This window comes from Heterodontus francisci, chromosome 25 (genome assembly GCF_036365525.1).
Source record: "Heterodontus francisci isolate sHetFra1 chromosome 25, sHetFra1.hap1, whole genome shotgun sequence".
NCBI lineage: Eukaryota > Metazoa > Chordata > Chondrichthyes > Heterodontiformes > Heterodontidae > Heterodontus > Heterodontus francisci.
The window spans coordinates 31,953,766-31,981,340 of record NC_090395.1 but is presented as its reverse complement, the minus strand read 5'-3'; positions in this window follow the sequence as shown (position 1 = coordinate 31,981,340).

Sequence of the window (27,575 nt, the reverse complement as noted above, 5' to 3'; positions counted from 1 at the left end):
TGGATTATTGTTTCAAAAAGCTTCCCCACCACTGATGTTAAACTCATTGATATATAAATGCCAAGTTTATCCTTCTTCGCTTTATTGAACAAAAGTGTAACATCTGCAATCCTTCAGTCCTCTGGCACCACCCCTGTAATAAGGAGCATTAGAAGAGTATGGCCAGCATCTTCACATTTCTACCCTTAATTCCCTTAGTAATCTCGGATGTATCCAATTGTATGTGATTATCCTCCAATCACTGCATTTTGCTGGAGAAATAACACTGCTTTTATTGGGAGATGTTGCTGTAGTTTTGATCATGTTTTGTTTGCTGTAGCTCATATAGACTGCGAATGAAATTGGATCAACGCCATCAGAGTGAAACAGGCTCGTAGTGAATCAGCTGCTGATTTTTCACTGTGTCAGTTTTTATTTTCCATTGACTTGGAAAACATTGCCAAGATTTTTGATTTCAAACTAAGTGAAAGTAACGATAAGGCTAGGAAATGAGTCCCCACAGTGTACAGTGGCGCAGTGGTTAGCACCGCAGCCTCACAGCTCCAGGGACCCGGGTTCGATTCTGGGTACTGCCTGTGTGGAGTTTGCAAGTTCTCCCTGTGTCTGCGTGGGTTTTCACCGGGTGCTCCGGTTTCCTCCCACATCCAAAGACTTGCAGGTGATAGGTAAATTGGCTGTTGTAAATTGCCCCTAGTGTAGGGAGGTGATAGGGAATATGGGATTACTGTAGGGTTAGTATAAATGGGTGGTTGTTGGTCGGCACAGACTTGGTGGGCCGAAGGGCCTGTTTCAGTGCTGTATCTCTAAATAAATAAATGAAAAGAGTTTGAACTGTTATGCAGTAAACTTCAGTGGAAAGAAGATTGGGTGCAGTGAAAAAGTGGATGATGATTTGCTACAAACCCGTTTTCGTGCTGCTGGCATAAACCAATTTCACCCCCAAAATCTTTTTAAACAGGCTCTATTTGCTGAGCAATTAGACTGCTTGTTGTTGTGCACTGTTTAAATAGACTCTGTTTACTGAGTAAATAGACTCTGTTCAGAGTGCCCATTGACATCAACGAGTTCGGCACATGTTGGGACTTATGGCAGAATTGACAGCAAATACAGTCTACCTACTTCGTAAACTGCAAAGCAAACAAAATGTATGTACAGAGTCTATTTTAAAAGGGTCTGCGGCAAACGGGAGTCATGACCAGAATTGCAGCACAATGATTTCTCCAGCAAAGTTCAGTGAATGAAGGTGAGAGATATAGGGTACAAATTTCTTTTGGGCCTCCTTATCTCGAGAGACAATGGATACGCCCTGGAGGTGGTCAGTGGTTTGTGAAGCAGCGCCTGGAGTGGCTATAAAGGCCAATTCTGGAGTGACAGGCTCTTCCACAGGTGCTGCAGAGAAATTTGTTTGTCGGGGCTGTTGGACAGTTGGCTCTCCCCTTGCGCCTCTGTCTTTTTTCCTGCCAACTACTAAGTCTCTTCGACTCGCCACAATTTAGCCCTGTCTTTATGGCTGCCCGCCAGCTCTGGCGAATGCTGGCAACTGACTCCCACGACTTGTGATCAATGTCACACGATTTCATGTCGCGTTTGCAGACGTCTTTATAGCGGAGACATGGACGGCCGGTGGGTCTGATACCAGTGGCGAGCTCGCTGTACAATGTGTCTTTGGGGATCCTGCCATCTTCCATGCGGCTCACATGGCCAAGCCATCTCAAGCGCCGCTGACTCAGTAGTGTGTATAAGCTGGGGGTGTTGGCTGCTTCAAGGACTTCTGTGTTGGAGATATAGTCCTGCCACATGATGCCAAGTATTCTCCGAAGGCAGCGAAGATGGAATGAATTGAGACGTCGCTCTTGGCTGGCATACGTTGTCCAGGCCTCGCTGCCGTAGAGCAAGGTACTGAGGACACAGGCCTGATACACTCGGACGTTTGTGCTTGTAATTTCAATCCCACTCATTTACAGCAGTGTGATGTCCAGGCATGATTGACAGAGAAATTACCCAATCATCTCCATTCTGCCCAGGAATAGCAGTGTCACAATATGCAGCCGACTTTGTTTGCTGTAGTGTGCTGTTTAAAGTGCCTGTTTTGCTGAGTAAACCAACTTTCTTTGTCGACTGTTTGATAATAGTCCTGCTGTATGTTGTGCCCTGCCTCCAGCTCATTGGTTGACACAGTGTTTTCAATAATCACTTTGAATAATAAAACTCATTGATTCCGTACAGAGTGTGACATGTCACAGTTGATAGCGTTTACAATTGAGTGGAATTATTTATATGCTTGTTTACCTTTAGGTGGCTCTATCTCGGTATAATCTTTTGAAGATTCAGTGATTTTTATATGAATAATGTATAACACATGTTGTGCATCTAAGTTTCTTTAATATAGTGGTTCGAGTTTACCAGAAGTGAGAGACTGAATGTGGTTATTTGTAATTACTGTATATCTGTTTCAAAGTGGAGACATGGACTGCGCGCCATTCACCAAATTTAATCGGACCTTGTAGTACATCTTGTATAGAAATTAGAAATTACACGGTTGAACAAACTCATGACATTATCTTTTTTTAATATGTTGAAGCTTTATTTTAAAGTTGTGATTAATGCCTCTGCTTTCAGAACAATAATTTTGTGGTATTAACGATGTTAGAATATAGCGTGTGTCTGTGCTGTTGGCAGGAATTAATCATTGAGGTATTCATGACTCAAATGGAAAGATTACTCAATGATCAGGCCCAATTACTATTGGGTGCTGGAGTTATGGGATGAATTACTTTGCTGCATCAGTTACTGTAATCCGCAATTCAGTTAATTATGATTTTTTAAACTGAGTCCTCATTTACAAAATAAAATCTGTTTCCCCCAGCTTCCAACAACAACAATTGCAGAAAGAAAAATATTGTACTGGGAATCTGAAACAAAAACAGAAAGGATGGAAGCCTGTTGGCATCTGAACAGAGGGCAGACAGACTAATAATATTCCTGGAGTATTGGCTCCTGCCATTATGCCCAGACTGCTACCATGCAGGCTTTGGGTACCTGGGTGGAGACGGCTGACCCTTTTGGCATTGACGGACATAACAGAGAGTTAAACATAACCACCTCTTGTGGTTTTACTGATCTGATTCCTATTATTGAGCCTAGTTGTCTGCTGATCATTGGCTTTGCAGAATCAGTGCCCAATACTAGCAGCATGGCAGGAAATGTGCTCACATATCACTGCTTCCTCTGGTCATGAGAAAGTCTCTTGCCAGCCCCACTAGGCACCTGCATATGTGGCAGGAGGCAAGGCAAGGCTCCCAATGCAACAGCGCAAGCGGTGCACAGTAGCAGGTCCATCTCAGCACTGAACTCCTTTGAGAGGAGGACTACCTGAAGCCATGAGGAGTCATTGAACAGTACTGAAGAGTGGGACCTTGGCCGATGGTTTAGGGAAGCTCAGTCCAGACTTCCTTATCCCAGATTTCCCTCAGGGAAATGAATAGTGTGAATGTTAGCTGACACTGAGATCTGGGCTGGATTTTAAAAGCGGCTTGGGGACATGATCGCAGGCGGGCAGACCTGCACTTCTGTGCTGCCAGCCGTTGTGCCAGTTCAGTGCCACAATTCCATCCCTAAGCCATTTTTGTAGGGGCTGCATTGGGGTCAGAGCAGCTATCGGCCCGCAAGTTTAGGGTCGCCAGTCCAGAGCAATTAGGGCCAATTACGGGGCTATAAAGGCACCGTTCCCACACTGACTGGGATTTCCAATCAGCAACCTGGGAAAGAGACATCGGCCTTGACTACAGGCAGGCAACCATGGCAGCCTCACGTTGGGAAAGGGAGGGGCTGCGCTTCATCCCATGAGGGACCCCACTCACCCGCACCAACCATGGCTGCCAGACCATAGCTGTGGCTGCTGGCAGTCATGTGGAGGGGTTGCCCATCCTCAATCACGGCTATGCAGCTGTGGCCATTATAAATTTGAAAGAAACGCACCTCTTCTGCAGAGGGCTCCTACATGTTGAGGCGCCCTCTCTCTGTCCATCACAAATTGGCAGCTCCCACCTTGGTCAGTGGGGCTGCTGATGTGTCAGTGCTGGAGGGCCTCCCATTGGCTCTCCAACTTTGGGAGCCAGCCTGCCATCCTTCATTGGATGGCGAGCCCAATGCCAGCTATTTATTGGCCTGGCCCCTTAAAAATCTGGTTGGTCATGTCTGCAGCATATCATGGGGAGTTGGGATCTGGAACTGGTCTCAACTTACGGTTTCCAATCCCAGACTGAAAATTCAGTTCCTAAATTAGCAATTGTAAAACACTGTCATTGTGGACCCACAAGCCGGTCAATTTGCTTTCCAGTGAGAACATCAAGCATTGACATGCTAAGGACATAGTGGCTGGGATTTTACTGGCCCCTGGGTGGCAGACTAGGAGTGGGGCGGGGTGGGGGACTAAAATTCTGAGGAACTGTGTCAGGAAGGGTCCCGCAGTCCAGCCATGGAAATGGCAGCAGCTCGGCTGCCTTCTAACCAGATTCGGGCAGCCAATTTAAATAATTAAAGGGATAATTGACAGCCATTTTACTGGGCCACCGGCATTTTGCCAGAGGTGAAGGAGCATTGGGGGGGTGGGCAGCAGTTGCATGCAGGTGGCCTCCCAGTGGCTTCCTGGCGGACCAGAGGCTCCACGGGCCACGGAGGGGACCCCAGTTGTAATGGCCGCTCCAGTGACCCCAATTCTGCTGCTGGAGGGGTTACTCCTCCAATTGCCGGGACCTGCCTGCCTCGCTCCGACAGAGCAACAAATTTCCTCCCTCCCCTTCGAGGGCACCTCAAAATGGAGGCACCCTCTCGTTCTCCTTGCAGCCTCAGCAGCGGCCACCTCTCTTGGTGGCACTGCTGAGGCTGCAGAGCTTCCGGCCCTCTGATTGGACCGACAGCGAGGAGAGCCAGCCTGATGTTCTTAATTGGACGGTGGGCCCGGGGGCGACGTCTTAATTGGCCACCATGGGAAGATTGCTGTCATGCTCCCGCTGCCTGCCTGTGTGGGCTTGGGACACACATTTGGTCCCGATGTCGGGGCTTGCCTCGTGCTGGGAAAATCTCGGCCACTACCTTTAATCTCATGTGAGACGATTGTTATTTTTTTGGCGTCCTCCGACTTCCTGGCAGGAATTCTTCAATATGAAAAAATTTAAATAAAAATCCATGGAAATAAAGAGAAATTGATACCAATCCTCTTGTGACTGTGGCAATTTGGTTAAATATACTAACTCAGAGAGCCCTTTCTGTGGATGAACAGCGACTGATCAATATGATTATACAGTAGAACATTGGAGAAAATAACAATGTAATTATTCTGTGATCCTCATTCGCAAGTGCATTCCCATTAGAAATAGTAGATTGTGAAAAAGGCCAAATATTGAGAACTATGCTATATTTCTGGGTTAGATTCTTTGAGCACAGATGATGTTCCAAACCTGTTAGATATGTTTTCCTTGGTCATGCTCAGTATCAATAATTTGTTGGCTTGAGAAGGTTTTTTTTCCTATGTGCTTTGTTAGATGCTAGAGTTGTGCAACAAATGCCTCAACTCATGCTGAGGCCATGTATCTCTTGTAGGGAGCTCCTATTATATCTTTGAACTACTCTTACCTCAGCTTTGCACATCAATATGTGTTACTGTTAAAAGTGTCCATTTGCAGTTGCACATTGTATATTATGATGGGATAGCATCCTCCCACCCCCACCCCTGGCCCTTGCACAGTTTTCTAATCTCTTGTCCTGAAAAAGCTGGATGCAGAGAAAACATTTTCTCTGGTAGATGAATCCAGAACAAGGAGGTATGATCTTAAAATTAGCGCCAAGCCATTTAGCAGTGAAATCAGGACACATTTTTTCACACAGAAGGTAGTGGAAATCTGGAAGTCTCTTCTTCAAAATGAATTGGATGCTGGGTCAATTGAAATTTTCAAGATTGAGATTAATAGATTTTTCGTTGGACTCATCTTTCCTTTGTCAATAGGTTTTAAGCTCAAACCTATGCACTCAGAAATGTATCTTCTCCTTGAGTTGCTGCTCCAGGAATGTCCATAGCTTGCTCAGGTCCTTCTGATCCTCAGCTGACAATCCTAATGTATTGATCCATTGCAGGCCCTCATTACCTAGTGTGTTCTTAACCTTGGATTGCTTGTTTCTCTGCTTCACTCACTTCTCAATCCAGGAAACACGGTTCCATTTGTGTCGAAACAGTTTAAATTCAGACGCTATGCCTGGCACTTTCCAATCTATGACTGAATAACTGAAAGCCATTGTCTTAATGATCCTGCTTCTATATAAATATAAGACTTCTTAAAGGATTGCTTTTTCACATGCACACTTCTTTTATTCTTGTTTAGATAGATTTGTTTACTGCAGGCCTGCTCCTTTAAGAATGAGACTTCATTTTTCTTTAAATAGAGAGAAAAGCTCTTTGTTTACACAGACTGCCCTTTTTTAAATACTGAGCTTTTTTAAAAAACTGAGAGAGACTTTTTTTTAAGAGGGCTGCAGCTTGCAGTACCGGCAGCTGCCACAACCAAACTTTCTCACAGTGCGGTGGACCTCCAGTGGGACTGTTGAATTCTTCCCTTTCTTTTCGGCTTAGGTCCTACCTACAAAGCAAAAACACGGGGAAAACAAAAATAGTAATGACTTTAGTTACTGCTTTTCAAACTTTTCAACCCACTGCCAGATTAGTTGAGAACTCCAATCTCCTGGCAAATTGCCTATTGTACTCACAAAGTTTCAACACCCTCAGTGTCCTGTTTGTAGCTTAGCTTGCTGCTCTGCTGTGGGGTCTCCTGCCAGCTGTTCTCTGCCTGAATCTTAAGTCAGTCCAGGTAAGCAACCTGCTGTTCCTTGTTCCCTCTTAGTGTGTTCTTCAGAAAATCAAATCAAATGTTGCAATGATGTAATTTTTAGTGGCCTTCAGAAAAATATATCCCAGCCATTGCCACCATGTAATATTACTTGTCCCTTTGATATGTGAACTATTGTGAGACTCACAGTAATATCTAAAGAAAACATGTGTTTTTATTATACTTTAACTAAACACATCTCACTCTGTCGGGCTATACCTACAACAACTCTCTGGTCATGTGTGACACATCATCACTTCCTCTGGTGACCTTCACTTACAGCTTCTTAAGGTGGTCCCACATCCCACAACAATAATCCACATTGAAACACTGTATTTTTCCAACAGTGATGATAATGATATAAAGAGGAGCCCTAGACAGAGGTTCTGAGCCCAGTTGTAGTGCAACATTGCCAATCAGCTGAAGATAATGTAACCCATCACAGTCCAGGTATTGAAACTACCTCGTCTTTTATTTGTGTTGTCCCTTACCAGATAACACAATCTATTTATTCACAAAGGCACCTGGGGAGTCCTGACCATTATTTTCCATGGAAAGTAGTGCAGAAATGATAGTGAGTTACTGAATGGTAATCAGAAACAATAAGAATGTCAATTCGCATTAAGATGACAAAGACACTGTGCTGCACTACTCTCAAGAACTAAAGCAAAGTGCTATGGATACTAGAAAGCTGTAATAAAAACAGAAAATGCTGGAAACACTCCGCAGGTCAGGAAGCATCTGTGGAGAGAGTGTTAATGTTTCAGGTTGCTGACCATTCATCAGAACTGATAGATATTGGTGATTTAATAGTTTGTTACCAAGTACAGGACCAGGGATAAAGGGAGGTTCTGTGATGGGGTGAATGGCAGGAGTGATGGTGCAAAGAACAATGAGGAACAAATAAATAAACAAGAATGGGCCCAGGAGTAAATTGTTACAGTAGAACCAGCACCTGCTGTCTGAGAAAATAGGAGCCATGGCTATGATTGGAAGTTGTTGACCTGAATATTGAAGCCAGAAGGCTGTTAGTTGTCTAATTGAAAGATGAGGTGCTGTTCCTCAGGCTTGCATTAAACTTCATTTGGAATAGTGGTGGGAGGCTGGGGGGAAAGAGAGGTCAGAGTGGGAGCAGGATGAGTAATTTACATAGTACTAAAGTGTTTAATCTTTCCTGAAAGAGCAGTGATGGGGCAATGGGGAAATGCATGCAGCACAGCCCCATTAGCTGATTTGGAGGCACTTACAGCAGCCAAAGGAAGCAAGATAATATGGGTAAGCCAAAGATGAAGAGAAAGGGCAAAGAAATGGAAAAGCTCAGAACGGCTTGAATGTGATTCATGTGAATAATCTTTGTCCTCAAAATTGACAGCAATGAATATGTGGGGTGAGTTTTTTTTTAATTCTTTCGTGGGATGTGGGCATCGCTAATAGCCAGCATTTGTTGCCCATCACTGATCGCCCTTGAACAGAGTGGCTTGGTAGACCATTTCAGAGGGCAGTTAACAGTCAACTGCATTGCTTGGGTCTGGAGTCATATGTAGGCCAGCAGATTCCCTTCCTTACAGGACATCAATGAATCAATGATGGTTGCATGGCACCACTACTGAGACTAGCTTCCAGTTGCAGACTTCATTTTTGTTAATTAATCAAATTTAAATTTGACCAGCTGCTATGGTGGAATTTCAGCCTCTGTGCCTAGGGCATTAGCCTGGGCCTCTGGATTACTAGCCCACAGATATTACCACTACACCACCATCTCCCATTACATTTATATATTCTTGGGTTGTGCGCAACACTGGCAAAGCAATATTTATTGTTCAACTCCAGTTGGCCAGAGGGCACTGAAAGTCAATCATATTTCGTGTGGCAGCATGGCTTTTGTTATATGAATGCTGCTCACATATGCATGGGTTGCACACCTGAGAATGAGCCAGGTGGCCAGCAGGTAGCTTTTGTCGCCAGTAGTCACCCTCTGGTTTCCTCTGGTGGCTGAAATGCTGACAGTATAGTGGACTGGTGCAGAAAAAACAACATTGCCAGGATACTGGATGTTGACCTGCATGATGCATTGAGTATGGGCGGACACCAGCTGGACATGGAGGAAGTGGAGCCTCCAAGAGACGGTAATATTGGGCTGAATTTTTATGGCTCGCCGCCGCTCTTGCGAGACATGCACCGCCGCGATATTTTGTGCGGCAGCGAATTAACATGGAGGGGGAGGAATGACCACCCCAAATGACATAGAGGGGCGGGTGCTCCATCCCCAACAATGGTGTCTGGCACAACTGTGCCATTTTTAAAGGACTTCAAGCCCTTATCGGTAATTTACATTTTTAAACTGAAATGGATGTGACATTTACATTTCTAAATTTAATAAAAGATCGAAGGCCCTCTCCCACCTCCTCAATGAACAAACACTTCATTTATGGCCTTCTCCCCACTAAAGAAAATTTTGTTCCCATCCCGAACTTTCCCTCCTGAACTTCATTACCTTTGCCCTTCAACCCCTTCTGACCATCCCCTCAGCTAATAGTAACAGTTTTCCCCGCTTCCCCAGCCCTGAAAAGTTAACTCCTCCCCCTCCCCAGCAGTGTTACGCCTCGGATCTCCGAACGGAGATCTGAAGGCACGGGACTTCTGGCAACCGGCCGGAGTATCGGCCAAGTGGCAAGGTAAGTAATTATTCCTTTATTAGCATTTATTTACATATGTAAATTAAGTTTTTTTTTTGCCAAGCTGGGCGTGGGGGGGGGGGGGGGTGCGGGGGCGGAGTGGGGGGGTTTGTGGGTGGGGTTTGCGGGGGAGCCACCCCAAGGCCTTGCTGCTGCCGGCAAAATGGGGCAGGGCCTTTCTGGCCTCTCCCGGAAGGATTTTCCAGGCCTCCCTGCCACGACTCCAATGCCGGGGGTGCTGGTAAAATCAGCCCATTATCTTTGATTGAAATTTGTGGTTGAGACTTACAAGGTTTTCCAATCCAGGAGCATCGATAGTTTAGTTTAAATGAAGTACAGGAAGGCATGCTGTATACAGGTGTACAGAAAACTGACCGAACCTGACCAGCATGCCTTGCGAAGGCCAAAAGGGTTTTTGAGCTAAACTGCAGCTGCAAGCTGTTTTCATTAAAGATAAACAGAGTCACTGGCGAAAAAACATTTTAACGCTATGGAATGTCTAACAAAAAGCGGGGAAGTTGTAAAAATCAAGTCAAAACCAACAGGCAGACGTACTTCAAAACTATGGTTGCTTTGATGCTGAGTTAGAGCTTTGGAAAAGAATCATGTATGCAAAAACCTGGAGGCGTGGTGTCTGAAAACACAAAGATAAGAGACTGACATGGTTTTAAAAAATGCTAATTCAGCTGGCTTAAGTTGTCTAAAGTGTTGTGAAAAGCTACGAGAGAGTGACGAACGCATGCTGATTGATGATGTCAGAGTTTGCCTTCTTTTGAAATGCAGATAAACTAACTCCACATGAAACTTTTTTTTATTATATATGCTTTATCAGATAAACTCTGTCTTTAATTCACCAAGCAACAGTTTGCAATCAATCAGTAATTTAAGGGACTCTGTTTAATTGTCCTGTGGTTTTAAAATGTGTGTGTGACCAGGAAAAGAAGCTGCTATTGTGTTTACTGATAAAGAACTTAAAGCCATCTGTAACGTACATGAGAGGTGAAGATCTTACTGAAGGAAATGTAAACATATGCTCATCGTCAAGGCAATTTCTTATATCGTAGTTTGAACAAACAATTAGATGCCTCATTGGACAATTGTAGCTTAAGGTGTATTTTGATAGGACAGTATGAAGTTGCCAATGAAACATCCTGCCCACCTTACAAAGAAAGGTATTAAAATTATTGCAAATAGTGATTCAGTGCTTAAGGCAAGCAACTTGGTCAGTTGTTGAAGCATCCGATCGACGGGAGGTGACAGCTTGCTGGGTGGTCGTATGTATAACTCCTTGTAACATGTTAGTGACTAATGGGTATTTTGTATTGTTAATTGGTATTCCTACCAAACCTAGTAAAGACATTAGTGTTTAATTTGGGCTTTGAGTGTTGTTTCATTATTTTTCGTAATTCCCGTATTCGAACAGTAGAGTAACTTGCCAAGGGATAGAAGATTATGTCTTACAAACCCCTTTGGTTGTGATACATCTCAGAATTTATATGCGCCATCCATACTGTGACGTGTGTAGTTAATGGCACCCTGCACCATGTGCTCGCTTTGTCTGCTTCTCACTGGCAAGAGAGAATGAAATGTCTTCAGCTCTCGTTGCATACAGAGCCTCAAATACAATAGTGAGATGCCACACAAAATGTCATCGAGCAGAGCATTGGGGTATGTAAGAAACGCTTTTGCTGCCTGGACCACTCTGGAGGAGCGCTGCGGTACTCTACAGAGCACATGTCATGATTCTGTTGCATCCTACACAACCTCACTGTAAGTGATTGACCTGTGCGGGGTTGTAACGGTGAAAATCTCTCCTCCCCCAACACTCACTTGTGCGGTTCTTGGCAAAAGCGGTGTGATATCACGAAGTGGAATTCGAAAATGATGTCAAAAAACACTCAGGTGTATGATGAATCAAACAAGGGTATTTATTAAAGAAAAAACAACAGTGAAAACACTTATGCTCTATCTTGTACAATGGCTATAAAAACACCACCCACCCAGTCCAATCTAAGGTGTGTGGCTGGTGTGTTTGTTAGAGGGACCCTAGCCCACGCAGTGTGTTGTGTAGTCTTGTGTTGGTGATACTCATGGGTCCGATGTCTTGCAGCTGGCAGTGGCCTGTCGTTGTTTGCAGTGCAGAGTCTATCTTGGGTGGAGGATTTACCTCCTTACTTCAATGCCCCTCTTTTCCTCTGTGTCCTGAACTCAAATGTGAGCTCCATGGTCTCAATGTGCTGATGTTCTCTGCCCTCGCTCTGTACAGCTTGCTGGAGATGCTGGCCTGCCTTTTCTTACTGCTCCTGTAATACTCTTGCTGAAGAAAAAATAACTCATCTGCTCCAAAACCCAATACCAGTTATAGTGTTATCGGTTCACACCAAAAACTGTCTTGCTATTGTCCTGTGAGTTTGTGTCAGACAGGCCAGATATAACTTGTTGAATACTTCTTTTGAACAAGGTTGCTTTTCTCGTTTGGGGAGAGTAGATGAAAAATGGAGGGAAGATGAGTTGATCATGTCTTGATAGTTTGGAGATGTCTAGAGTGGGTGCTAATTGATAACCGGTTTTATTTTATTTGAAATGACTTGGCCAGGGAATGGCATCCCTTATCAGGTCTTTGAATATTCAAAGACTGGCTGGTGAACTCCCTGCTGTTTGATGCCTGATATTCTGTCCCTGTATTTCTTTAATTGATTTTTAATCCGTTGTTCAGATGCAATTTGTTAGTGATTTAAAGGGACAGTCCACATGAGTCAAATTCAAAGTGTCCTGGCCACAGTGGTTGAATTTAAAGTGTTCTTTGGCCTGGGCTGATTTGAGGGCTTAAAAATGCCCATGCCTACATCGCCATCATAAACACAGAACCCTTGCCACCAAGTATACGGCAAGCAGCTGAGGAGGAGGAGGAGGAAGACATAGAGGTGGATAAGACCTCCTTCTGAGAGCCTTTCTCCCCTTGTCCTCCTCCTCCCACTTCAAACAGCTAGCCCTTCTCTGTGGTTCTATTGCTCATTTTTCCGGCCATTCTACAGGCTCAGTTGAATTGAAACAGCAGCACCCATGATTGGGAGCAAGTGGTCTGATCAAAGCCCTTGAAGTCAGCACCAAGGCCCTCATAACATGGCACACCACTCACTGCCAACTTCAGCAACTTCAACTCGGAGTGCAAACCTTCAAGCACTTCTATTAACTCAGTAACAGCCAGCAGAAATCAATTAGTAACTAACCTGGAAGTAGTTGATGATCCTTTTAAATTGTGCTGGTGGCAGTTCCTTCCTGCTGCTGAACACAAATTCAGCTGTGCAATGTTAAGAGAGGGCATTAGATGGAGTGTTGAGGTTGAAAATGGCACCACTACGGTCAAATCAACGTTGCACACTGATTGACGTCATGATCTGCCTACTCTGCATACTTCTGCCACACATTCCCAGCTCCTGCATTTAATATGTTCACCAAAATGACATTCGGTGTGTCCAGCGTCAGTACTATGTGCACACAGCATGAATGCCATTCTATCCTGAAACAGCACCCATAGTTCCAAAAATATGGGGGCTATGCAACCGAATTTTGTAACCAAAGTATCGATTGCCAATCAAGTATCATAAGCACAAGGTTACTGTAGGCAGGAGGAGCAAAACACTACAATTATATCATCATATTTTCACTTTTAGGACTGCAACTGATGCAGACTTGGCAACATTGCTTCAGTTTTAGAATCTTTGGGCTGGATTTTAAGGAGCCCTCGACGTTGGGATCCATGGCGGAGGTGGCCAGAAGATAGCTCCAGATGAGACCTGACACATACCTCGACGCCGGCATGGCCCAGCCCAATCCTCCCAGCGGTGGTGAGGCACCGTGGCGACCTCTCTGCCGCTGGACAACGGGACTACAATTTGAATATTGAAATCAATTAAATTAATTAATTTAAATATACTCACGCCTCCTCTTGATGGCCCGCCTTGGTCTTTGGCCCAGCGGTCGGCACTCCTGCACCTTCGGATCCCTATCTGAGGAAATGAGGCACAACAGTGGTGGGGAGGGGGAAGGAGGTAGGTTTATCAGTGCGGGAGGTCGGGGGACAGGGTCAAATTAACGTGGGGATGGTGGGAAGGGTTGTAGTTTAAAGTTTGTGCAGTTTGAGGGGGGGAAGGTCAGATGGTAAAGGTAAGTGTTTTGGGGAGGAAATGGGCAAATAATTAATTTTATTGTTACGAGGGGGTGGGGGAGAGGGACAAAAGAAATGTAATTATTTAATTCAATGTATCATTAAATATTGAAATAAGCCGGTAGGGCTAACAGGCCTTTAAAAATGGCGTCTGCGGCTGTGCGCAGGCAGCTGATGCCATTGCCGGGGACGAACAGCCCATCCCCTCCACATGATTGGGCGGGGGTAGCCCGCCCTGGCTATTTAAATAAGCCGCTGCACTTGAGATCGCGGCAGCTCTTTGGCTTGCGGCTCGTGTGGGCGGGCTGCAACTTTTGAAACTCCCCACTGATCCCTTATACAATCCAGCCCTCTATGTCTGGGACCAGAAGATGCCACATTAAAATGAAAACATGGATTACCAGATCAAGGCCTCCCTTTAATTACAGCTGCAAACATCTTGTTTCCTTGCAATTGTTCTATTGAACAAAATATCACAAGCCGTTCTTTTAATACTTCAGATAGAAAATCCAGAAAGATAAATAAAACATCTGTTTAATATTTACACCGGCTGAAACGACTTTCTAAATGTAAAAACATGCTTTGCATCTCTAAGTAAAACAGGAAGGAAGTACAGGCAGGTTCACTGTTCAGAACATCTAACAACTGAATATGTTAGCTTAGTGAATAACATTTTAAAAACCCATCTACAGAATTTGCATCCATTCCAATTTACCTGACTATTTTCAGCCTATAATCTAAAATTAACATGTGGAGCTCTGTTAATGATTAACTTGGTTCAGCTCCATTAATAAGGAAAAACCAAGACTGAAGCAGAAGATGCATAGTGTGGTAGGCCATCAAAGTTGAAAGGTGTAAAAGGGAATAAAAGATTCCTTTTTAGGAAGGGCTAGTCAGGATGAGCAAGGCCTTTAATAGGCTGCAGATTTGGTAGGAAATGAAGGCTGAAGGAAAGAAGGTGTCCAATGGTTTTAAAGCCCTGGGGAAGCATGAATCAGGGTTAGGGTTCAGGTTAGGGTGGATGCCTTTGGGAGCGATCTTGATTTCAACACAGGTAAGAAGTAGAGAAACAAAAAAAGGAAGACTTGCATTTATATAGCACCTTTCATGACCACAGGACCTCCCAAAGTTCTTTACAGCCAATGAAGTACTTTTGAAGTGTTGTAATGTAGGAAACTTGGCAGCCAATTTTCACACATTAAGGGCCCACAACATAATACAGACCAGATAATCAATTTTAGTGATGATTGAGGGATAAATATTGATCAGGACACCAGGGAGAAATCCCCTTCTCTTTTTGAAACAGTGTCATGGCCTTGGTTTAATGTTCAAAAGACAGCGTATCCAACAGTGCAGCACTCACTCAGTACTGCAATGGAGTGTCATTCTAAATTTTGTGCTGGAGCAAAACCTGAACCTGCAACTTTTTGTCTCAGAGGCAAAGGAGCAATAACACTGAGCCACAGATGAGAAGGAGAAAGCACACTGGATAGCATGATCACAGCTGAGGAGAAACAAGGGAGGAAAGTAATGGCCATATTAGTATTCATAAATATGGGGTTCTGTAGAAGATGGCAGCTTATGTCACGCTTTCCAGCACACTTGTGACTTCTGGCATGAGGTGCAGTGAAGTCTTAAAAGAGAAACAGTATGAGTGAAATCCTTGATTGTAACCTTTCTAGTTCACTACTCTCAGTATGGGACTGGTTGGCTCAGTTGGGGAGCATATGGTTCCAAATGACAACAACAACACGGGTTCAGTTTCTGTTCCAGCTAAGGTTGAATTGGGATCCTGCCCCTGTTGGCGGAATGCAGCTTTAAGTCTGTGATGCTGACACAACCAAATCAGAAGCATTGGATTCTGATGGTTCTCAGTGCCATGCAAAGAAGGTACTACATCTTACGATCTAATTATTTTTAAAAGACTGTTTCTTTTTAAAATGCATTTTAAGTCATGCAGATTTTCAGAAAAACAAAACAAAACTGATTACTAAAAGTATTTGGTGAAGTTTAAAGCTTTAAGATTAAGTTAAGGCTGGTAAGCTGGACAGATTGAAAACTATACAGTACTAGCAAAAGGCTATGGATGTTGAAGGACATTTGACCCCTTCAAGAGTGAGATCAATAGATTTGTGTTTGGAAAGGTCATTCAGAGATATGGAGCTAAACCAAGTAAATGGAGTTGAGGTACAGATCAACGATGATCTGATTGAATAGTGGAGCAGGCTGAAGCAGCTGAATGGCCTACTCCAGTTCATATGTTCCTTCCACTCTCGGCACCTCATGCAGAAATGACTGAATAAGTCGTAGACTGACTAACATAGTCTTTGCATGGTGGGTATGTTTAGCTTCTCCCTGAACTTGAGGAAAGCTGAATTCAAAAATCAGCTGATGGCCTAGTGATTCAAGACATTGCTTGGTGTTGCACCAATTCAGTCACATCCCAGGTCAGTGCTGAGTTGGCAGATCACAAGCTGGAGACCTGCATTTTGCTTCACTGTCCCTGGGCAGGGGAGGAAATACTCAAGTCAGTGTTCCCATTTCGATCACTATCCAATGACTTGTGCTGCAAAATGCATGTGTGTGATGGTCGGCTGAAGACAGATTGGGACATATGTGCTGACCCTCTGTGGTGCGACATCCCATGCTCTAGCCTTAATTTCAGCATCAGTGATATGTTAAGACCAGCAGTATTTACAATAAATGGGTTATTGGTAGAATTAAAATAACACAGATCAGACAAATACAGCCTCGTTGTCTAAGCTCATACATGAAAATCAATCTCTTGGGTAAGATAATGGAGGGTGGAACCGCACCCCAGCAATTTTGAGAGGAGGGAGAAAGGGGAATATAATTTGTGGTTGTTGGGGGTGGGGTGGGGGGGAGGAATCCATGGGGAGGTAACCACAAAGTTCCTTTGTTTTAAGAATAACATTCCAATCTGAAGATGCTACCATGCTTAAACAATTCACTGTACAAACGTTAAGGCTTGCTGTCTTGATCCACTTCAATTAGATGAGGTGTATGATGGGGTTCTTGGAATTCTTCCTTGGCTGTCGTTCAAGATTATTTCCGTTTTCCGCAGGATGAGAGATGACAGTCTGGTGTGAGGGAAAGAAGTTTCTTGCATCTGTTTTGTCAGAGAAATTCACATCACATGAAGAGGGATGAATAGAGCAATCCTGGCCCACACAAATACTTTCAACACTTACCTGATGACAGGCACATATTACATCTGTGTCACTCACATTAGTGCCTTTAGTACAGTCACTCCAATTTCTTCCAGTTGTCAGAGGAATCTGTGAGAGGATGCTTGAGAGATTAAAGATAACACTTACAGAAGTATAGTTTACTCGTGAATATCCCTACTCAAGGAATTAATGTCAAACAGCTGTTGCATCAATGTGATTTGTTGAATGATAAATTTCTTTAATTCACTGACTGGAGATCTGAATTTATATAATTTTTGAAAAGACATTTTTAAAAAGACCAGCTAACAGATGACATTGCTGGCAGCTTTAGATGATCACCTAATTTACAACACTGTATCGTACACTGCAAGGACCGTGAGGAGGGTGACAAAATGTCTGCTAATTCCCCAGCAAGAACCAAGACTGAGGAAATTTAAGGGAACTGTTTGTTCTCTTTTAGCAAGAGGAAGAAATACTGATAACTGCTATGTTTGAATCACTGAGTGACTGTCATGTGCTAAGCCCCTCCCCATCTGTGGTTTTAAACTGGTGTTTTCTCTGCAGCAAAGGGGAAGCAACTGGGCTCTGACACATGTAGGCCCAAGGGAGGGTCTCTCTCTCTCCATTCTAGCTTGAAAGCTTTCAAATCCTGCTTGTTGACTGACCACCTTTGCATAGTCCAGCTACAATCAGAAACCCAGTTAGAGGAAATCATCCACATCACTGTCTCCAAGAAACCCACTGAACCAGTCTTCTATCTCTTCAAACTAAAAGCCTCAGGACCACCAAATGCAGCTAGAAGCCAGCCAAATCACCAAACCCCACCGACTGTATACCCTTTTTTATGGACTCTGACTCAACCACTCTACCTTTCCTCACTCTGCAACCTATTTGTGTGCGTGTAAACCTCCCAGTGTGTGTGTGTGAGTGAACGTTGGCATGTTGTTTATTATTTTTATTAGTTCAGTTTCGGTATAATAAAGTTAACCTCTTTCTTTGTTAACTCAAGAAAACCTGTCCAATTGGTTCTTGTTATAATCTTAGCAAGGAAGTAATAAAACACCTACTGAATTGGCCAGTACATCCACTTGAAGAAAGAATTAAACCTGTTGTGGTCAAACAAAGGGAGAGAAAAGAGGGAAGCCCTTCGACCCCTCATCACTTGATTGTAACTCAGCACAAGATACCTGTCTGTTCCATTCCAGCCTCTCAGAATTCACCTCAGCCAGATGGGATAAATGCTCCCAAAGTGCTTAAGTGTACTGAGCCATGCAACTTTTAATATTTGTATTTATGGAGAACCTATGAAATAGAGCCAGGAGTAGGTTATTTGGCCAAACTCACATTTTCCCACATTATATTAAATCTACCAGATTTTTGCCCACTCACTTAACCTATCCAAATCCCTTTGCAGATTCTTTGTGTCCTCCTCACAATTTGCTTTCCTATCTATCTTTGTATCGTCCGCAAATTTGGCTACAATACACTCAGTCTCTTCATCCAAGTCATGAATATAAATCGTCAATGGTTGAGGGCCTAGCACTGATCCATGAGGTACTGCATTAGTTGGTATGCCTACCTGAAAATGCCCCATTAATCATGACTCACTGTTTCCTGTTAGTTAACCAATCCTCTATCCATGCTACTATATTACCTCCAACACCATGAGCACTTATCTTGTTTAGTAACCTTTTATGTGGCACCTTATCAAATGCCTTTTGGAAATCCGAATAAACCACACCTACTGGTTCCCCTTTATCCACCCTGCTTGTTACGTCCTCAAAGAACTCTAATGAATTTGTCAAGCATGATTTACCTTTTGTAAAACTGTGTTGACTCTGCCTGATTTTATTATGATTTTCTAAATGTCCTGCTACTACTTCCTTAATAATGGATTGCAGCATCTTCCCAATGACAGATGTTAGGCTAACTCACCTATAGTTTCCTGCTTTCTGTCTCTCTTCTTTCTTGAATAGAGGTGTTACATTTGCAGTTTTCCAATCTGCTGGGACTTTTCCAGAATCTAGGGAATTTGGAAGATTACAACCAATGCATCCACAGTCTCTTTAGCCACTGCTTTTAAGACCCTAGGATGCAGTCCATTAGGTCCAGGGGACTTGTCAGCCTTTAGTCCCATTAGTTTTCCTAATACTTTTGCTCTTGTTTTACGTTCCTCCCTCCCTTTTGCAACTTGATTTTCTACTATTCTTGGGATGCTTTTTGTGTCTTCTACTGTGGAGACAGATACAAAATACTCATTCAAAGTCTCTGCCATTTTCTTCTTTCCCACTATTAATTCCGCAGTCTGATACTCTAAGGGACCAACACTTATTTTAGCTACTCTTTTCCTTTTTATATATTTTAAGAAGCTTTTACTGTTTTTATATTTCTTGCTAGTTTACTCTCATACTCTAATTTCTCCCTTTTTTTTAGTCATCCTTTGCTGGGTCCTAAAATGTTCCCAATCTTTTGGTCTAACACTAATCTTTGCAGCATTTATACCTTTTCTTTCAGTTTGATACCATCCTTAACCTCCTTAGTTATCCATAATTAGTAGATCCTTCTCAGAGTCTTTCTTTCTCAATGGAATATATCTTTGAGTTATGAAATATTTCCTGAAATATCTGCTAAAGCTTCTCTATCATCTACCAGCAACTCTGTCTTCATATCTTTGTAATTGCCTTTACTTAAGTTCAAGACATTAGTTTCAGACCGAAGTTTCTCCCCCTCAAACTGAATGTGAAATTCTATTATGTTATGATCACTCTTGCCTAGAGAGTCCTTTACTATGAGGCCATTAGTTAATCCTGTCTCACTACACATTGCCAGGTCTAAAATAGCCTGCTCCCTCATTGGTTCCAGAATGTATTATTCTAAGAAACTGTCCGAATACAATCTATGAATTCTTCCTCAGGCTGCCTTTTAATTCATTGTCAGGATGTGGACATCACTGGCAAGGATGGCATTTATTGCCCTGCGAAAATGGTGCTGCGTCTTAACTGCTGAGTGGTTTGTTAGTCCACTTCAGAGGGCAGTATAGTCATATATCGGCCTGACGGGGTAATAATGATAGATTTTCTACATTAAAGGACCTTAGGGAATCAATTGGTTTTTGAAACAAAATGACTGCTTCATTGTCATTTTCACTGATACCAGCTATTTGTTTCCAGATCTATTAAATGGAATTTAAATTCTCTGCTAGTGCAGTGCCTCCTCAGTTCTGCATTGGAATTAACTTAGATTGCCAATTCAGACCTGGAATTGGGCTTCTGACTCAGGGGCAAGAGTGATAGCAACTGAGCCAAATTGAACTCTGAAGTATTCAAAAGTCAAAGATGAAAGGACAGTGTCCAAACCCACTGTATAATATAAACAGTCAAGTGGATAATATTTGTATCACTGAATAGAGTGCTATTTAAGATCAAAAAGAATTTTAGGAAGAGACGAGGATCCCCTTTCATATCATATCCTCAAGTCTATTTTTTTCCAGATATGCATCTGCTTATCCATTTACCTTGAAAATAGAACATTCCATCTCTGTGTCTCCTTTTGTTTGGCACTCATGGCCTATTGTATTACAGTGGGCCCCGCAGACAGTACCAAAGTACTGAATTTGGTGCAGATCACCAAAATTGTTAGTGCAACACTCCATTACAGCATCTGTGGGAAAAGATTGATGATTTTGCTCTTGAGTCATTCTATAACATAACTGAACGAAGGAGTGCGCAGCCTTAATGTTCTGCTCGACCCAAGTTGACCTCTTGAAACTGATATCACTAAAATCCCATTTTTGGATAAAATTAAAGGTCTTGGAATTGGTTTAATTGACCTGGTTAGGAGATTGGTTCATAGAGTCATAGAGTTATACAGCACAGAAACAAACCCTTCTGCCCATCGTGTCTATGCCGGTCATCAAGCACTTAACTACTCTAATCCCATTTTCCAGCACTTGGCTCGTAGCCTTGTATGCTATGGCATTTCAAGTGCTCATCTAAATACTTCTTAAATGTTGTGAGGGTTCCTGCCTCTCCCACCCCTTCAGGCAGTGATATATTCCAGATTCCAACCACCCTCTGGGTGAAAAACATTTTCCTCAAATCCCCTCTAAACCTCCTGCCCCTTACCTTAAATCTATGCCCCCTGGTTATTGACCCCTTCGCTAAGGGAAAAAGTCTCTTCCTATCTACCCTATCAATGCCACTCATAACTTTGTATACCTCAATCAGGTCCCCCCTCATCCTTCTAAAAAAACAACCCTAGCCTTTTCTGTCCCTCTTCTTGGCTGAAATGCTCCAGCCCAGGCAACATCCTGGTGAATCTCCTCTGCACCCTCTCCAGTGCAATCACATCCTTCCTATCATATGGTGCCCAGAACTGTACACTGTACTCCAGCTGTGGCCTAACTAGCATTTTATACAGCTCCATCATAACCTCCCTGCTCTTATATTCTATGCCTCGGCTAATAAAGGCAAGTATCTGGTACCCCTCCTGTGGCCAGAGAGGATTTGAAAATTTGTGTCAGAGCCCCTGCTATCTCCTCCCTTGCCTCACATAACATCTCATGTTGGCCTGGGGATTTATCCACTTTTAAGCCCGCTAAAACTGCTAATACTTCCTCCCTTTCACTGCTAATATGTTCAAGTATATCACAATCCCCCTCCCTGAGCTCTACACCTGCATCGTCCTTCTCCATAGTGAAAAGTAATCATTTAAAACCTCAGCTATGTCCTCTCGCTCCACACACAGATTGCCACTTTGGTTCAGCAGTCGAAGGCAGTGAGTAGACATAATGGGTATGTACTCAAATTGCAAAGAAGTGACTAGTAGTGTCCCACAATGATCTGCGCTATCTCAACTATTCACTATATTCATTAATGACATAGATAACAAAATCGAGAGCCATATATCCAAATTTGCCGATGACACAAAGATTGGTGGTATAGCAAGTAGGTTAGCTGAGAGCATAAAATTACAGAGACATTGATAGATTAAGTGAGTGGGTGGAACTGTGGCAGATGAATGTTATCGCAGGTAAGTGTGAGATCATCCATTTTGGAGCAAAAAAAAAGATACATCCGTGTATTATTTAAATGGTGAAAAGCTAGGAACAGTGGTCGTGCAAAGAGATTTAGGGGCTCATGTATGCAGATCACTAAAATGTAGTGGTCAAGTATAAAAATCATTAAAAAGGCTAATGGAATGTTAGCTTTTATATCTAGAAGGCTAAAATATAAAAGGGAGGAGGTTTTGCTACAGCTATACAAAGCCCTCGTTAAACCACATCTTGAGTACTGCATACAGTTCTGGGCACCGCACCTTAGAAAGCCTTGGAAGGAGTGCAGTGCAGATTCACCAGAATGTTACCCGGGCTCCAAGAGATTATAAGGAAATATTTTGTAAACTAGGCTTGTATTCCCTGGAATATAGAAGGTTAAGGGGCAATTTGATTGAAGTTTTAGGATTTTAGAAGGAATTGGTAGGGTAGATCAAGAGAAACAATTCCACTGGTAGGGGAGTCTAGGACAAAGGGACATTGATTTAAAATCAGAGCGAGGCCATTCAGGAGAGAAATCAAGAACTACTTATGCAAAGGGTGGTAGAAGTTTGGAACCCACTCCCATAAAAAAATGGTAGATGCTAGCTCAATTAATAATTTTAAATCTGAGAGTGATAGATTTTTGATAGCTAAGGGTATTCTACCCGAACGAAGGCGGATGGTCGGAGTTATGATACAGATGAGCCATGATCTCATTGAATGGCAGAACAGCTCAAGAGGCTGAATGGCCTACTCCTGTTGCTATGTTCCTATGCTTTCATCTCTCGAATATTGTTCCGTTATATCCCAGCTTTTTCTATCAGCTCCTACAACCCTAATTTACAGTTTCATCGCTGCTAGTATAGATTTCTCTAACATCCTCATCTGCCTCCTCTCCTGCACTTTTCACAGAATTCAGTTAGTCTAGAATTCTACAATCGGAGTCCTTTCTCACACAAAGCCCTGCAGACCCATCATTCATGGTCCATGCTAAGCTCCACTGGTTCTTTGCACCAGGACAATGATATCATCTGCACGTTCCTCCATGGTCTCACCCTACCCCATCCGACCAGTCTCCTCCAACCATACATCCCAACTCTCTGGCCCTTCATTCCTCTGACTGCTGCTTGTTCCTCATTTTTTGACCTCCACCAGCTCATCTTTGGGACTCTTTCAGCACCATGTCACCTTGCTACCTCACTCTCTTCTTTCAAAAACATCTTACAAACCTATCTCATTGATCGCACTTTCAGTTATAATGGTTAAGTGGCTTGTTAACTGTTGAAAGGAGTTAACAAACTATTGTAGCAGATACGTAATAATTAACTCATACATTTTTTACTGTCCCTAACGCTATCAGATGTTTCAGTTGTGTGCTTTGTTTAAAAATAGTGCCTCAACCTTTTCATAAGAAAGGAATTTCAGAGCCAAATGGCTCCTAGCACCACATTTATTAATCACAGACAATGCCAATGGAACCCATGATTTGCACTACCATTATACTCAGGTCTCATCCAAAATCTTGTATTCAAGGTATGATCCACAAGTGCAGTAGTTTGCTTGGGACTGGCTTTATCAGTGCACTGCAAGCTGCTTTGGAATATAGCAGGGTAATGATGCAGGCACAAAAAATATTGTAGGGCTGCTTTGATGATTTCCCTCAGTCATGCCCAGCTGTGGCTCATGTCATTCTATGTTCCTTCTGGGTTGCTGTTTTTTTAAATTCATTTCATGGGATGTGGGAGTCGCTGGCCAGGCCAGCATTTATTGCTCATCCCTAATTGCCCTTGAGAAGGTGGTGGTGAGCTGCCTTCTTGAACCGCTGCAGTCCAGGTGGGGTTTGTACACCCACAGTGCTGCTAGGAAGGGAGTTCCAGGATTTGACCCAGTGACAGTGAAGGAACGGCGATATAGTTCCAAGTCAGGATAGTGTGTGGCTTGGAGGGGAAATTGCAGGAGTTGGTGTTCCCATCCATTTGCTGCCCTTGGCCTTCTAGGTGGTAAAGGTTGCGGGTTTGGAAGGTGCTGTCAAAGTAGCCTTGGTGCTTTGCTGCAGTGCATCTTGTAGATGGTACACACTGCTGCTACTGTGCGTCGGTGGTGGAGGGAGTGAATGTTTGTGGATGGGGTGCCAATCAAGCAGGCTGCTTTGTCCTGGATGATGTCGAGCTTCTTGACTGGTGTTGGAGTTGCACCCATCCAGGCAAGTGGAGAGTATTCCATCACACTCCTGACTTATGCCTTGTAGATGGTGGACAGGCTTTGGGGAGTCAGGAGATGAGTTACTCGCCGCAGGATTCCTAGCCTCTGACCTGCTCTTGCAGCCACGGTATTTATATGGCTACTCCAGTTCAGCTTCTGGACAATGGTAACCCCCAGGTTGTTGATAGTGGGGGATTCAGCAATCGTAATGCTGTTGAATGTCAAGGGGGGATGGTTAGATTCTCTCTTGTTGGAGATGGTCATTGCCTGGCACTTGTGTGGCGCGAATGTCACTTGCCACTGTTCAGCCCAAGCCTGGATATTGCCCAGGTCTTGCTGCATTTCTACACGGACTGCTTCAGTATCTGAGGAGTCGCGATTGGTGCTGAACATTGTGCATTCATCAGCGAACATCCCCACTTCTGATCTTATGAGTGACCTTATAAGGTCATTGATGAAACCGCTGAAGATGGACACTACCCTGAGCAACTTCTGCAGTGATGTCCTGGAGCTGAGATGATTGACCTCTAACAAGCACAACCATCTTCCTTTGCTCTAGGTACATTTCCAACCAGTGGAGAGTTTTCCCCCTGATTCCCATTGATTCCAGTTTTGCTAGGGCTCCTTGATGCCATACTTGGTCAAGTGCTGCCTTGATGTCAAGGGCAGTCACTCTCACCTCACCTCTTGAGTTCAGCTCTTTTGTCTATGTTTGAACCAAGGCTGTTATGAGGTCAGGAGCTAAGTGGCCCTGGCAGAACCCAAACTGAGCGTCACTGAGCAGGTTATTGCTAAGCAGGTACTGCTTGATAGCACTGTCGATGACACATTCCATCACTTTGCTGATGATTGAGATGGGGCGGTAATTGGCCAGGTTGGACTTGTACTGCTTTTTGTACAGGACATACCTGGGCAATTTTCCACATTGCTGGGTAGATGCCAGTGTTGTAGCTCTACTGGAACAGCTTAGCTAGGGGTGCGGCAAGGTCTTAAGTACAGGTCTTCAGTTCTATTGCCGGATTGTTGTCAGGGTCCTTAACCTTTGCAGTATCCAGTGCCTTCAGTCGTTTCTTGATATCACGTGGAGTGAATTGAATTGGCTGAAGACTGGCATCTCTGCTGCTGGGGACTTCAGGAGGAGGCCGAGATGGATCATCAACTCCGCACTTCTGGCTGAAGAATGTTGCAAATGCTTCAGCCTTATCTTTTGCACTGATGTGCTGGGCTCCCCCATCATGGAGGATGGGGATATTTGTGGAGCCACCTCCTCCAGTTAGTTGTTTAATTGTCCACCACCAGGGCGGCACAGTGGTGCAGTGGTTAGCACCGCAGCCTCACAGCTCCAGGGACCCGGGTTCGATTCCGGGTACTGCCTGTGTGGAGTTTGCAAGTTCTCCCTGTGTCTGCGTGGGTTTTCTCCGGGTGCTCCTGTTTCCTCCCACAAGCCAAAAGACTCGCAGGTTGATAGGTAAATTGGCCATTATAAATTGTCACTAGTATAGGTAGGTGGTAGGGAAATATAGGGACAGGTGGGGATGTTTGGTAGGAATATGGGATTAGTGTAGGATTAGTATAAATGGGTGCTAAATTGTGGCGAGTCGAAGAGACTTAGTAGTTGGCAGGAAAAAAGACAGAGGCGCAAGGGGAGAGCCAACTGTGCAACAGCCCCAACAAACAAATTTCTCTGCAGCACCTGTGGAAGAGCCTGTCACTCCAGAATTGGCCTTTATAGCCACTCCAGGCGCTGCTTCACAAACCACTGACCACCTCCAGGCGCGTATCCATTGTCTCTCGAGATAAGGAGGCCCAAAAGAGTATAAATGGGTGGTTGATGTTCGGCACAGACTCGGTGGGCCGAAGGGCCTGTTTCAGTGCTGTATCTCTAATCTAATCATTCACGGCTGGATGTGGCAGGACTGCAGAGCTTAGATCTGATCCATTGGTTATGGGATTGCTTAGCTCTGTCTATTGCATGCTGCTTTCTCTGTTTGGCACACAAGTAGTCCTGGGTTGTAGGTTAACACCTCATTTTGAGGTATGCCTGGTGCCGCTCCTGGCATGCCCTCCTGTACTCTTCTTTGAACCAGGGTTGGTTGCCCGGCTTCATGGTAACGGTAGAGTGAAGGATATGCTGGGCCATGAGGTTACAGATTGTAGTTGAGTACAATTCTGCTGCTGCTGATGGCCCACAGTGCCTCATGGATGCCCAGTTTTGCATTGCAAGCTCTGTTTGAAATCTATCCCATTTAGCACGGTGATAGTACCACGCATCCCGATGGAGGGTATCCTCAATGTGAAGACGGGACTTCGGCTCCACAAGGACTGTACGATGGTTACTCTGACCAATACTGTCATGGACAGATGCATCTACGGCAGGCAGATTGATGAGGACGAGATCAAGTATGATTTTCCCTCTTGTTGGTTCTCTCACCACCTACCGCAGACCCAGTCTAGCAGCTATGTCCTTTTAAGACACGGCCAGCTCGGTCAGTAGTGGTGCTACTGAACCATTCTTGGTGACGGACATTGAAATCCCCCACCCAGAGTACATTCTGCGTCCTTGCCACCCTCAGTGCTTCCTCCAAGTGCTGCTCAACATGGAGGAGTACTAATTCATCAGCTGAGGTGAGGCGGAAGGTGGTAATCAGCAGGTGGTTTCCTTGCCCCTCTTTGACCTGATGCCATGAGACTTTTTGGGGTCCAGACTCCCAGGGCAACTCCCTCCCAACTGTACATCACTGTGCCACCACCTCTGCTGGTTCTGTCCTGACGATGGGACAGGACATACCTGGGGATGGCGATGGCGGTGTCTGGGACATTATCTATGAGGTATGATTCCGTGAGTATGAATATGTCAGGCTGTTGCTTGACTAGTCTGTGGGCCAGCTCCCCCAACTTTGGCACAAGCCCCAGATGTTAGTCTGGAGGACTTTACAGGGTCGACAGGTTTGCCATTATTGTTTCCGGCGCCTAGGTCAATGCCAAGTGGTCCGTCTGGTTTCATTGCTTATTGAGTTCATCGTGGTTAGTTAGAACTGAGTGACTTACCATGCCATTTTAGAGGACATATAAGAGTCAAACACATTGCTGTACGTCTGGAGTCACGTGTAGGCCAGAGCAGGTAAGGACAGCAGATTTCCTTCCCTGAAGGACATTTGTGAACCAGATGGATTTTTTGCAACAATTGACAATGGTTTCATGGCCATCATTAGACTAGCTTTTTAATTCCAGATTTGTATTAATTGAATTCAAATTCCACCTTCTGCAGTAGTAGGATTCGATTCGAACCCATGTCCACAGAGCACTATCCTGAGTCTCTAGGTTACTAGCCCAGTGACAATACCACTAAGTCACCGTCTCCCCGCAGGCTATTTTTCCACTGAGGCATCACAGCCAAACATGATCCAGCTTTACCCAATTCCTGTA